At 37.3% G+C, this 13,613-nt stretch overlaps 1 non-coding gene across 1 annotated transcript; it reads right to left on the bottom strand.

Annotated features, from left to right (window-relative positions):
- Positions 1–9,260: 9,260 nt before the first annotated feature.
- Positions 9,261–9,334, bottom strand: trnat-agu (transfer RNA threonine (anticodon AGU)). The gene has a single exon. It is a non-coding gene; the product is annotated as a tRNA-Thr (tRNA).
- Positions 9,335–13,613: the final 4,279 nt, after the last annotated feature.

Below are 13,613 nucleotides of genomic sequence, written 5' to 3' on the forward strand. Positions count from 1 at the left end.
ATATTCTTGAAGGAGCTTTACTGCTGCTGTTAAACTACACAGCTATTTTGAAATTAGTTCAGTTCGTCTGCCCGTCGTTGTGTCCTTGGACAGGATGCTTCACCCGCCTTGCCTGCTGGTGGAGGTCAGAGGTCATGGTGGCGCCAGCAGCAGCCTCACTTCTGTCAGACTATCCAGTAGCTTGCCACTGGATAGTGCGTATGCTGGAATGGCTGATTACAGTGAAAAATGTTAATAAAGTGCTATATAAGTCTGATGTCATTTAATTTAGGCACTCTTTACTCTTTTTGATATTCATTGTTTTGCTGGACAGAAATTTTGAAAGCGATTCAATAATATCTCTGATCATTTAGTAATTCCTTATTAGCAATCCTAAAAATAGTCATAGAATGTATTTTTTGTTTTACAAGGTCAATATGTTTAGCTTTTTAATTCAATAGATTTGTAAAATATGCCACTGTGCTTTATTAGTCATTTAACACAGTGGATGTAGCTTAGATGAAAGACCTTGGAGTCAAAGATTAAAAGCTTTTCACTGCCTTGGCATGATTTTCTCTTCTTTCATGGGTTGAATATGATTACTTGCCACTTGTATTTTCAGGGGAACTCAAACACTGTGGATCCCAGCCGTTCATCAGTTCCTTTGTTTGTTTCAGCTCAGCAAAACTTTGAAGTGGAATATGTTCATGTCCAACAGGTTTTCGTTCGCCTGATCAGTTTCATGTTGGATCCACGCGTTGCCATTTTCAACATCTTTGTTGTTGTGTTTTGCTTGTGCAAATTATGATCAACTGGTTCCCACAGCAACAGGACTGATTTAATTTTCTATCTGCACTTTGAACTCTGGGACACTCCATCAGCAGTGACACCTATACTGCCCAGCTTATCTGGAAACGACAGCTCCAGGCTGTAAGAACCGCCATTTAAAACAGATTAAGAAAGAAAGACAGAGTTAGGATGTTGGGTTGTTTTGAGCTGTTTTGGTGTTTTCATTCTAGTTCCATTATTATTGAGTTCCTTAGTTTTTTTAATTTGATTACATCAGCCTTATTCTATTTTACTTTAGTTCAGGGTTTTCTCAGTGATTCTAGTTTATTATGTTTATCTATTCTGTTACCCTTTGATTTATTTTCCTAGCTCCTCTTTTTTTTGTGTACTTTCACTTGCTCCTTGTCCCATTTTCACTCTCTTCCCCCTCACACCTGCATTCTGTCAGTCAGTCTGGTCTATTGTTCTAGTATTCACACTCTCAGTAATTATTTACCCCTCTCACATTCCCATTAGATCATATTCCCCTAGTCATTCTCCTTGTGCTTTTGTTTGTTTCTGATATTTTTGGTTCTCCTCTGGCTCCTTGTGCTCCCATGATGTGTTTTTTTCTAATTCTTAGTTCTTTTTTTTTTTTTTTTTTTTTTTCATTAACCGCTGATGCATCTCTGCTTTTGGATCCTCTTCAACCAACACATCATGACAGAAAGTAAGACTTGTTTTATAAAAACTGATTTATTCACTCAGTGATCCATATAAACATTTATCTCAAATCAACACATAGAAATATTTACAGTAAACACAATACCTTCATAATCCCAGGGATTCTGAAACATCCCTGGGTATCGTTTATTTTATGCTCAACTAAATTTCTAACTTTACTTCACCGAGGAAAAAAATTCAGCAACCGCTTTTTTTCTGCATTATTTTGTCATATGAAAATCCATAAATAAAAGACAGTTCTGTGAAACTTTCTCCAAATGATTCCCAAATTTTACTGAGTAGTGTGAATAAATGCAAGTTTTTATTGTTTTGTACAAAACAATAAAAGCTACTTTCTCTTATTGAACAGGAAGGACATCTATTTGAAACAACAGATTCAATAATACAAACGAAGGCACTAACTGTAATAATACCATGTAAAATTCTTCACTGTAAATCACCAGAATTTTTGGTGAATAGTTGCTTATAAAACTATCCCCATACAGCTTTCAAATCAAAACGGACTCAGATAATCTGAGAACTGTGGAAAACAGGATCAATGTTTTATTTCAGATCACAAATTGAGGAAATAAACTGGACACATTGCTGTAAAATGATTGAATGGCTTCATAATTCCAGTGCAACAGTCCTTTCCTTCTTGGTATTGTATAATCACCTGTATGCATCCTGCCAGGGCAGCTGCAGTAGTTCACTTCTTGGAAAACAAAATGCACTAAAAGTTAATTTTTCTTCATGCTTTTGTTCATTTAAGTAGATACTTTAAAACAAATGCACCAAAATCAAATTAAAATAATATAAATTAGTCTTAAATTGTTTATCTGCAGGGTTTGATTGCCTGTGCTTCCGAACAAATTGAAAGGGCCCATATAAATTTCTTCTCTGAATCTAAAAAGCAGTGATGTCAAGACTGATTTCACCTTTCACATTTAAAAAAGACCAGAGGTGTGAAAAAACAGAGTGAGGCAGAAGAGGAGCAGACTGAAGCCAAAAACAGTGAAAATTATTATTATTTTTTTTATATAAAAATATTTGAATGTTGCTCAGAGCCTCTTCTCATATGAACCAGTATCACGACATCATGACATAAAGTTATAAGTTCTCAGGTAGTAATAAAATTAATGAAATAATAATGATAGTTACAGTCCAACAGAAAAGGCATCACTACAGTTAGAGAAGCTCATGTTTATTGTAACATCCTCCTTAAAATTTTACATAAGCAACGTAAACACATTTTTTGTTGGAGAACATGAGCTTTAATGAAAATGGTATGAATGAAACACTCATGATTCCAAGGATTATAAATATGTTTTTATCTTTTAGCTTTACCTAGCTTAAAGCCTTAGCATATCTCTTATGCATTGTCTTTCCATTCACAGAATCCAGTGGTGTTCATACATTTTTTTTTCCTTTTCTAAAAACAAAGACCAGGACATTCAAAATCCTTCAGCTGTGGCTTAATACACAATTTAAACCCGCCAGTTATCAGTGTTTCGTCTTCCCCTGATAACACTTGCTTAACGTTCATCAGCATCATATCTAAAGATAGAGTAGTAACACACCTTTTCATCAACAGGTCTGAAGTCACTGCCATATTGTTCCAGGGTGAACCTAAACGAGATTGTTGAGGACAGGTTCCAGTTATAGCCAATGGATGTCCAACCTCCATCTGATGGAAGACTTCAAGTAAACACACAAATGTTTAAAACCATTTTGAACCCATTTTAATTCATCAGGTAAATTAGTTACTCTTAGTCTAATTGACTTTGGATGAAGAAATTCAACCAAAACAATGATAATTTCAGTTAAAATAAGTACATGTGGCTGTCCTGTTGTAGCTACAATAATATGATCTGGATGTGCAGAAAGATGGAAAAGTAAAAAAATGTAATTTAGTTTTACGCCTTGTGACCTTTTTGTGATTTGACGTAACAAAGGTTCAATACTTAACAAATACAACATTCCTGATATTACACAACCTTATTGAATATCTGTCTTTACATTAAAAGGAGAACTTAAGCCATTATTGACCTTCAGTATCAATGTTATCATAGAGGGTTTTAATCATGGACATGAAACCAGAGGAGAAACCAAAAGCTTTCAAACTGTTCCAGAGACGTTGGTGCTACAACCAATCAAATGCCTTTTCTTGGTCAAGGGAAATCAGAGCAAAGTTTATGCCCAAATAACCTCAAATGAATGATATGTTATCTCTTATTGATCTGTTAGGGATACAATAAGACTGATCAACATGTATAACTTGATCACTTTTCTCAATCTGCAAGCCAGGACTTTTGGGAAGATCTTATAATCAGCACATAACAGACTGACAGGTCTCTAATTCTTTATCTCATATAGATTCTCCTTCTTAGGAACAACAGTGAGCACAGCTCTGCAACACGTTCCCCTCTCTACACTGATACTGAGGATGTCCAATGCAGAGCAGCATGATTTAGAAAATTCCACAGGAAAGCCATCTATCCCTGGAGCTTTACCTCTTTCCCATGCTCAGCAGCGCCTCCTGCAGTCCTTGTAAGGTTAGAGCATGCTCCACATTAAACAAATACTAAAAAAGTATTACCAAAAAAAAGCCACATTGTGGCTCCACATGATTCCCAAATCATCAACAACACAACTAAAGTCATTCAGTTTCAATAGAAACTATTTCTGAAGAAAAGTTTTGCTACTCCTGCACTTTGTGAGGTTTTATTACTAAGAACAAGATCTTCGTCCTGTTCTTTCTTCCATTATCAACACTGCTGTGGGTGTCTTGACCAAAAGCTGGCAATGCATTTAAAGTTCATAACACACAGCCCCTTGTTCACATCCTTTGCACCAATAAGGTTCGAATAACCTTAAAGCTACTAACAGTCAAGCAAATAAACAGCTAATAAAGAAAATATAACATATTATGTGCTGCTTTTTTTATTTTATTTATTTTTTACTTTTAGGTAACTCATTTAATTCGAGCTCTGATTTTCTGCATCAGTATTTGAATTGTTTATACTTCAGTGTCCTTTCAGTGTCAGAAGTCATTTCTCTCTGTAACCATTTAGCTGAGTCAACAAACAATTATATCAGGGAAAAAGTCATCTAAAGCCAAATACCATTTTGCTTTTGTTACTTCTAAAAATGCTTCTAATCTCTTCTAGACTGAATCCATTAGTTCTCTGGCCATCAGGAATAGAGGAGTCAGAAAACTTTCACATTAGAATCAGTTAAAGAATCTGAACCTTCTTTTCACCCAGTAAATCTGCTAATTGTCTTCGGTTGCAAGAATGAAGAAATGAAGTTGTAAGTAGCATTTAAGACATTCTTATAAAGAATTTCCCTAATATCAGTTGCAAGTGTGAACAACTACTGTGTGAGTGCTGCCAGCAGTCCAGTCTGAAAGCCTGAGAGTCAGGAGGACTCCAGACTCCTCCTGACTCTAGAGGCGTGTGCAGCATTGCTGGATGTTAAAGGTCACCAAAGGCACAAACCGACATTTAAGGCACAATGCAAAAAAAAAAAAAAAAAAAAAAAAGAGTCAACTAGGTAGAATGGCCTTGTTAAAAATTAACATACATAACACACAGGGGTAAATATATCCCACAATAAATAAATTCAGAGTTTACATTAGTTTGTTTGTCTAGAAGGAAATACTTAACTGGAGAAAATTGTTCAAAGAACAATTCTTATTATTATTTTGTTTTAAAAGACAGATTTCATAAGCATACGGTTTCCAAGCAACTTGCTATTTGTCATGTAATTTCACAGTAAAGTCATGTCTCTTCCTCCTCCACCCATCATCTCAAAATTGTGTGCCTAAGTATTTTATTTGATGAGACAGAGCAATTTCTAAGATCAGTGTGTTCGGGTGTGGTGACTGCAGGTTGGGTCAAGTGGTTTTACAACTATTACCTTTATTATTTTCAGCCATTCAGTTCAATGGCATTTAGCTTGGCAAAAAACATGGCCCACTAAAACGATCACAATTACATAATCACAGGTAAAAATGTCCATAATATTCCATACAAATTTAAAATCTCTTCTTCATTAGGTCCTAAGAAAATATGTGTAAAACATTATTACATACACTATTATTTATCTAGCAAAATATGTTCTAAAAAGAAGAGGTAATGTGTACCTTTTAGTTTACAATTCAGTGGTTGTACAAGAACAACTTTTTTCCTATAATGATATTTCTGTGCTGAGAAAATTTGTTAAAATACTAGATGATTGAAACACCCATTATTCATGCTACAAACGTATGTATTTATTTAATTGATAACAAACATAGATAAATTCACCGGCCACTTTATTTCACACACCTACTTAATACTGAATCTGTATTCATATGTCATAGCTTAAATGTATAAACAAATCTCATTAGGATTCCAGATCTTCCTAAAGTGGACTGTACTAATTTTGGACATTGTGTTCCTCCCACTGCTGTCAACAGGATGTGGTACAGCCAGCTGATCAACAGTAAACATGTTTAAAATAGTTCACTTTTTAGTTTTTACTTTCAGTGTTTATCTATCCTATCATTAAAAGTGTGTGAGGGTGAATATAAATCTTTCTGGCTTTTTTCTACAGTTCACAGCTAAACTGTCACAAGGAAACTGGTGTCATGAACTTGCATGTAAGTGTATTTGGGGTGACAGTTAAAGGGTTAATAACAGTAGGTGACCTCTGTTGTCTTTCGTAGCGTAGGCTGACATACAACTTGTCGCCTGAAGAAATGACTCATTCATGAATCGATTAGTTCACTGATTCATTAACTGAACTAGAATAGTGGAAGACTAGAACCGTCAGAACAATGAAGACATTAACCCTTTAAAATAGTTGAAAACAGAGAACAAAGAATGTCTGGATTAAGGCGACAGGCCACCTGAAGGCAAGAAAGACTTTATTTGGTTTGTTTTCTGTAGCTGGACTTTGGTGTGGAATTTGGGTGCAGCACAGTCATCTCAGTTCATTTAATCTGTTTTTTAAACTGAATGTCAACTACTTATTAATGTTAATTTGATGCTAGTGTAGGTTGGCATGTAATGTGTTTGGAAACCCATGAGTCAGTGTTATCTGATCACTTCCTGACCTCAGCACTGTCGTTTTGTTATCCGTTCTACAAACAATATTTAAACATAGCAGAAATCATGAAAACTTTGCTCTTTTATGCTAACAGACCCACTGCATACCTGAAAGTGCAGTGCTACACACACACACACACACACACACACGCACACACACACACACACACACACACACACACACACGCACACACACGCACACACACACACACACACACACACGCACACATACACGCACACACACACACACACGCACGCCCACGCACACACACAAACCAGTGGAAAAAAAGCACGAAGCATTTAGGAGAGCATCCCAAGCTGCTTTAGAGTAGTACACCCCCCCTCCCCACTCACACAAACACATGCAAACAATAAAAAATGTTTGACAACTGTTTCTATTTAAAGTTTTCAATGTCAGATGTCATGTTGTTACTTGTGGAGGTGTTACTCAAACATGTTGTCTAGCAGTTGCTGTTGTTCACTGGATTAACTTTGGCCTGATTTCATGTTGTTTTTGGATCTTCCATACATAAAAGTTAGTGCTGAAGATGTAAAAGGAGTATAGATTGATCTTAAATGTTTGCCTTACGTCTTCCAAGGTAAAATCCTTAGTAAACAATCAAATGAAAACTCAAAGAGAAGCTGCTACAGTAACAGCTGTAGGCTGGCAAAGAGAATGAGTAACTGGAATTCTGATGCAGCAAGACTTAAAATAAAGCGACTCAGGAGTCGGGTTTGAGGTGGAGTCCTCCAACAAACAAAACGGTCGCAATAACCTGGTTAGATAACATGAGTGTTCACACCCTGAAACTAAGTCTTTGTTGAAGCCACTTCTTACTGAACTACAACCTTCCGACCTGTTGGTAGAAGTCAATCAGCATACTATATGTAACTTTTTTGAATATTTGCTCATGCCACCATTCAAAAGTCCAACAAATTCGATCAAATTGTGAGGACATTATTTGTTAGTCCTGTAGTGCCTGCAGAGTTTTTTTTCAAAAATTATTTCTCTGGATTGACCCATTTAATATGATTCTATTTTTTTGCATTTGGATCTAAGCTTGGGTTATTTATTTCAACAACAACAACAACAACAACAACAAAAGGGGTTTTCATACTCATGCAACCAGGTTATTGCTGCTTTTTAATTTTTCCTCCTGAGTGGTTTATTGGTTTTTCAGATGCAATGTATGGGAGAAATGTTACAATAAGATGGAAAACCTTTGTTGATTGATCCTGGTTTCATTTTTCATTTGTGTTGATCCTGGTTTCATTTTTACATAACATGAACCAAAACCTTAGGACAGGTTTCCTGTTTGCCCAGGATTTTTAATAGCCTTTGGAGATTTTGGTTTAAAATAATCTTTTTGATTTTCGTCAACATGTCACATCTGACTAAAAAGGATAAATGTATGGCCCAGCCATAGTCCCTACCTGAATATGATAGAGGATCTGTTGAAGACGCTAGTGGCGAGTAGACCATCCATCCTGAAAGACTTGGATCTCATTCCCAATGAAAGATCACCAAAATAGCAATAGCAATGAAAAAAAAAACTCAGCGAAAACAAGAAGGACTGATTCCTGAAAAGCTGCGAACAAAATGTTCCCATTGATTATGGAGGATGTTACACATAGTTTTTTGCAGAGTCATTTTTTTAAAGAAAAAATACTTACTCTGTGTGGTATCACCTGCTGTCTGTAAGAGTCCTCTCACATTCTTTTGTTTTTCAAATGCTAATCAACAAATTTCTCTGTAAAATGAAAATACATTTAAATCTAAATCGAGTGACAGAGTGAGATAGACAGAGAAAGAGAGGGAGAGGAAAAGAGAAAGAGTAAGAAAGGGAGAGAAAAAGGGAGAAAGAAAACAACTGCTCTCTAGGAGACCATGTAGGTTTGCTATATTTTGTTGATAAGGTTTAATTTCAGTAAAGTCTACTTAAGTCTGTTTGTTCTTTTTCATTTCAAAGTTTTGAACTTTGATTGTTTGACCAAATTTTGGTCCAATTCATAATTGAACTGCAAGCAGTGAGATGAAAATGCTTTTCCTGGAATGCTGAAAGGTGCTTAGCCTTTACGGCCAACAATATCTCTGATCAGATATTGAACAGCTCACCCTTTATTTGTGAGAATAACAAGGAAGAAAATCATAAGATTTTTTTAAACCCTGCTGACCTTTGACTGTTTAATGGACTTGAACCACAAGAAAGATAACACATTTTGTGTGTGCGCGTGGGTGTGTGTGCGTGCAGGCGCGCGTGCACGTGTTGTACAGTACTAATTGTTGAAGTCCCCGTCTCATTAAACTACTGATATCACTGACGTTCGCCAATGAGGGAATTTGAACTGAATGTTATTCTTGATTGGCTGAGTGAGAAGTGAATTTACAGGAAATGAGGTTAATGGTAAAACCTCTTTATCAATATTTTACTATTGATTAATGAATACTTGCTGTCTGCTGCAGCAAGTAGAAGCTCAGAACCTACGAACAACCAAGCAGAATGTGCTTTGACTGTATTTACTTTCTCGACTGACTCCATAAGGCGGCTCCTCAATACAGCACATAGCAGTCAAAATGGAGCGTCGGAGATATTGCGTGTTGTATTATAAAAAAGAAAACTAGAAGTTAAAGGAAAGGTTTTTCATTGAAAAGAACAGAACACAAATCACCGAACGAAATTAACTGTGAAACGGAAAAGGCACCGCTGGGATTCGAACCCAGGATCTCCTGTTTACTAGACAGGCGCTTTAACCAACTAAGCCACGGCGCCGTTGTCGTCACATGACAATGGTACTACTTATCAACATTCATAGCGTAGAGTAGTTCCAGTTCATTGCACATTTTTATGATGTTGATTTTATTTTATGATCTTCGGTTCATATTTTATGATCGTCGGTTGACTACCTCCGACATGTGGCGAGTTGGAGGTACGTACTTACATTCGCCAGTGTCCTTTCAGCTCGTTGACAAGCTCTGTCTAAATTATGAAAAACGTTTACGTTCGTCGTCAAAGCAGCCATAATTGGTCTTTCAGATGTTACTAGTTATAAATAACAGGTCACAGTTGTACGGGTCCAATCCAAGGTTAAAAGATACGACAGAAAAAGAATATTTTAACCAGATATGCCAGTTACTGTATCATAAATATAGGTGTGATAGCCCTGGAAAGGAACACAGATTTAGTAATTAGGATTTTTTTAATATATAAAATTGTGAGTATTTTTAAAAATGGCCAATAATAATTCCGGCATAGAGGACCAAGCCTTTCATAATTGGGAGTAAATGTAATAAATAAAAACCTTAAAAAAAACCTGTATAAAAAGTCGCACTAATTCAACTAAAAAAGTAAAAGCAACATAAAATAGTTTTAAAAGTGTAATATTTCAAAATCAAATATACCTAATGTGGAATGCAGAAAAACTGTTTCAACCATTTAAATAAGCAAATCTATTGATAATTCCATATATGATAAAAATAAACAATGAAGCCAAGTTGCACAGGACCTTTTGACCAATACACTCTTGGTTAGCATGTTCCTCCAGTCTGTATCCAGTGGAAACATTTTGTGCTTAAAAGCTTTGATTAGTAACCTTTAATGAAGATTTCAAACTAAGTCAAGAATGACAGATTTTATGAGCAGAACTAGACAAACAATGGGATGGTATTGCTAATTGAAAAACTGCCAGCATGCCTAGGTGGGCCCCATGTGGGGAAAAGGAGGGCAGACTATATGGGTCCCATATGGGTTTGTCCGCGGGTTCCATGATGGCCCCACATGGGTTTGCCCATGTAGGGCCAGAGCCCACATGGGCCCTGCATGGGCCCTATATGGTGGTGGCCCACATGGGTTTGTCCATTTAGGGCCCATGTAGGGCCCATGTGGGCTGTGGCCCTACATGGGCAAACCCATGTGGGGCCATCGTGGAACCCGCGGACAAACCCATATGGGACCCATATGTCAGCCCTCCTTTCCCCCACATGGGTCCCACCTAGGCATGCTGGCTGATCAATGCTAAGAAAATTTAGATTTAAATGTAAGCAAAGTTTTGCTTAAAAACATCTATTGGAAATGTTGAAATAATAAAGTGCTTGTCCTTTCTGACTTGTGAACTCTCAGTGTGAGTTTTAAAGTGGCATAAAACTTTCTTAGCTGAAAGCATTTCTTTGTAAGAAGCAGTACCTGAATGACATATGAATGCATTGAAGACGATTAGGGTTGTACATTAAATTGTGTAACTTAGCAGCAATAAAAATCCCTTTGCAGGGCACTATATTTAGTCACATTTTTAATGGCAAAATCACTCCCCTAGCGCTCCACTACCAAATCCCCAAGACCCAATCCTGAAAGTCCTCCTTGCAGGAACACACAAAAAAAACATGTTGTCATGGAGAGCAGAGACATCTGTGATTCATTTGAGACTGTAAAGGTTCTTTTTTCTCCCTTTAGGCTGAAAAGACAGAAACGTTTCAACTTTCCGTTCATCAATGTTCTTAAAATAGAAGCACACACATCTTCAGTGTGTAGTAGTTATGGTTTCCATGAGTAACTTCCTGGTTCTTATCCGAAAAACAGGCTTTTTTTGGGCTTCCTATTCCCTAACCACATACTTACTCTATTAGTACAACAGTCATCATTTGGAACAAACATAATGTTCTTTTAATTCTCTGCCTTGTCATAACAAAACAATCATAGGCCAAAGTCACTAACAACAAAACAATGTAACTTCCTCCTGTAAAAATATCCCCACCTCATTTTACTATTTAACTTTGTCTTTTCTAAAGAAATCCACATGATGATGTTTGTAAAAATTAACAAGAGAAGCAGGAACACAACAGAAGGGACTAATCAGCATAATAGTAGTGACAGAGTTGTTTACAGACTAAAAAAATAAGATATGTTGATTTGAATCATCCAGTTGTCTCTTTGATTATTTATATAAAATAAGCCAAGTCCTCAATATTATAATACTCTGTGACTGGTGGGCCAGTCTATAAAAATGGTAAAACATGTTGAGATGTGTTTCCACTTTTTTCTGTATATGCTTATTTATTTTTTGGTCTCATGCAGCCTTCCTCCAACTGTCAACAGGCGTGGGGTAGTTTCCACCCTACATCAGGTAGCTGGTCCATCCAGCAGCAGCACAACAATGCATTCATGTACCGATGACTGAAGACAATTTATAGAGGCCAATAAACCTAAGACGTATTTTTGGACGGCAGAACAAAAGTGTTGGTCAGAAGGGCTGATGGTGCGATGTGTTGCAGTAGTGATGGTTTCCACTAATGTACCATGAGTTCAGAGTAAAAACAAAAGAGTTTATTAGCAACAGGTCCACCATGGAGAACGTTTAACAGAATCAACAAACAGACAGAAACAAAGTTCAGTTAAAGTTCAATTCAGTTCAATTATATTCACAAAACATGTCATCTCAAGACGTTTTGTTGAAAAAGTCAATCTAATCTATTCCAATTTACATACTTATCAAACAAAGTTTGAATCAAAGTTTTCTTTCTAATTTAGCAGATTGCAGTTGATCTGCTAAATTTGCAGATTGTAGGGTTAGCTAAATTATTTTGTATTAATAGACTTTTAAAAACTGGAATACAGTGCTGAAACCCGCATGCTTAAGGAGCGAGAGAGAGATGGTATGTGTGGCGGAATGAGTGTAAACAACGACCGGAGCAGCGGCTACTAAGAAAAGTCTAGTGCAGCCTTTAGCTGTTAGCCAGAGCTATTAAAGTTAACCTCCAACCACCTCCATGCCACTGCGTGGTTTATGTTCAGAGCGAGTGAGGGAGTTAACCACGAAGTAGAGACTTCGGCCCTGGAGGAAGATCTCCCCTGTGTCTTCTGACCATGGTCAGCAGACTGAGCAGGAACGGTTAACAGTATAGAACTGAAACTTGTTTTTTATCCTTGCAGGACTCTTCTGTTGCACTCCTCTGGGTTCCGTGTCCTGATCTTCTTGTCTCAAAGCTCTCTTTGTTTTCTGGTCGTTAAAGCTCATCATCATCACGGAGGGTTTTTGATTCTGGGTCCTCTTTCAAACTTTACAACATGACAGTAACCATTTTAAGAAAATAAACAAAGATTCTACTTTTAACTTTTTCAAAGTAAACTTGACATAACCTTTAAATCTTATATTATTATGTATATATTATAAGTTTAATTAAAAAAAAATTGCCTATGCTGAAATTGCTTTCTTGCTAAAATCCAAGCTTTTATGGGTGGCCCCTGATGGTTTGGCTCCCAGAGCTGGAGCTTGGTTTGTTTGTGCCTTGGGTTGGCTTTGAATCAACAGCAGGACATTGTTGTGCAGATGAAGTCATTTGTTTGTTGAAGGAGATGAACCGCAACAGCGAACACATCTGTATTCCAGATCCCACTCTGAGAGAACGTTGGGCCGGAAAGTGTCCTCCCACATCCAGAAAACAGAATTACCTCATCTGAGTGGGCGCAGGGAGGCCTGGTGTCTTTCCACACCCCTGTTGTTGGTTCACTGTCTGGATTTGGAGACTGGGAGCAGGAGCATTTTCTCTACCACTGGTGCAGTGGTGGTTCTGAGTGTCAGGACTGGGAGCTTGGTGTGGTGGGGGAAATGTGCCTTTGGACCTTGGTTCTCAGAGTCCATGGCTGTATCTGCTCCGGCGTAGCCAGCTGCCACTGGAGCCAAATCATCACTAAATGAAATGAGAAGAATGAAGTGATTATGCAATGTGTGTAAGGCCAGCAAGGCATTACACTCGCTGGCTGTTTGACTTTAGTGGGAATACAGGTATGGTGTCTTCTATCAGTGTCCTCATGTTGGTGTGGTGTTGCTTCAGGAATAAGACTCTAAATGCTGGACTATGATTGAACAACAAAGTCTTATTGCAAACTGCAGCCTGAAGCAGTACAACCAAATCATGAGGAAACCGTCACCCAATCACAGTGAAGTCTTACTGATCACTGGACAGCATCTCTTCTAGAGGGTTCTGGTCAACACAGAGTAAATGTTATCACATACCTACTGTATGTTCCAGGCATGTTTAGGTCTTGGCGGTCGATC

The sequence above is a fragment of the Poecilia mexicana genome, unplaced genomic scaffold (genome assembly GCF_051168715.1).
Source record: "Poecilia mexicana isolate PSO_F unplaced genomic scaffold, ASM5116871v1 scaffold_18, whole genome shotgun sequence".
Classification (NCBI taxonomy): domain Eukaryota; kingdom Metazoa; phylum Chordata; class Actinopteri; order Cyprinodontiformes; family Poeciliidae; genus Poecilia; species Poecilia mexicana.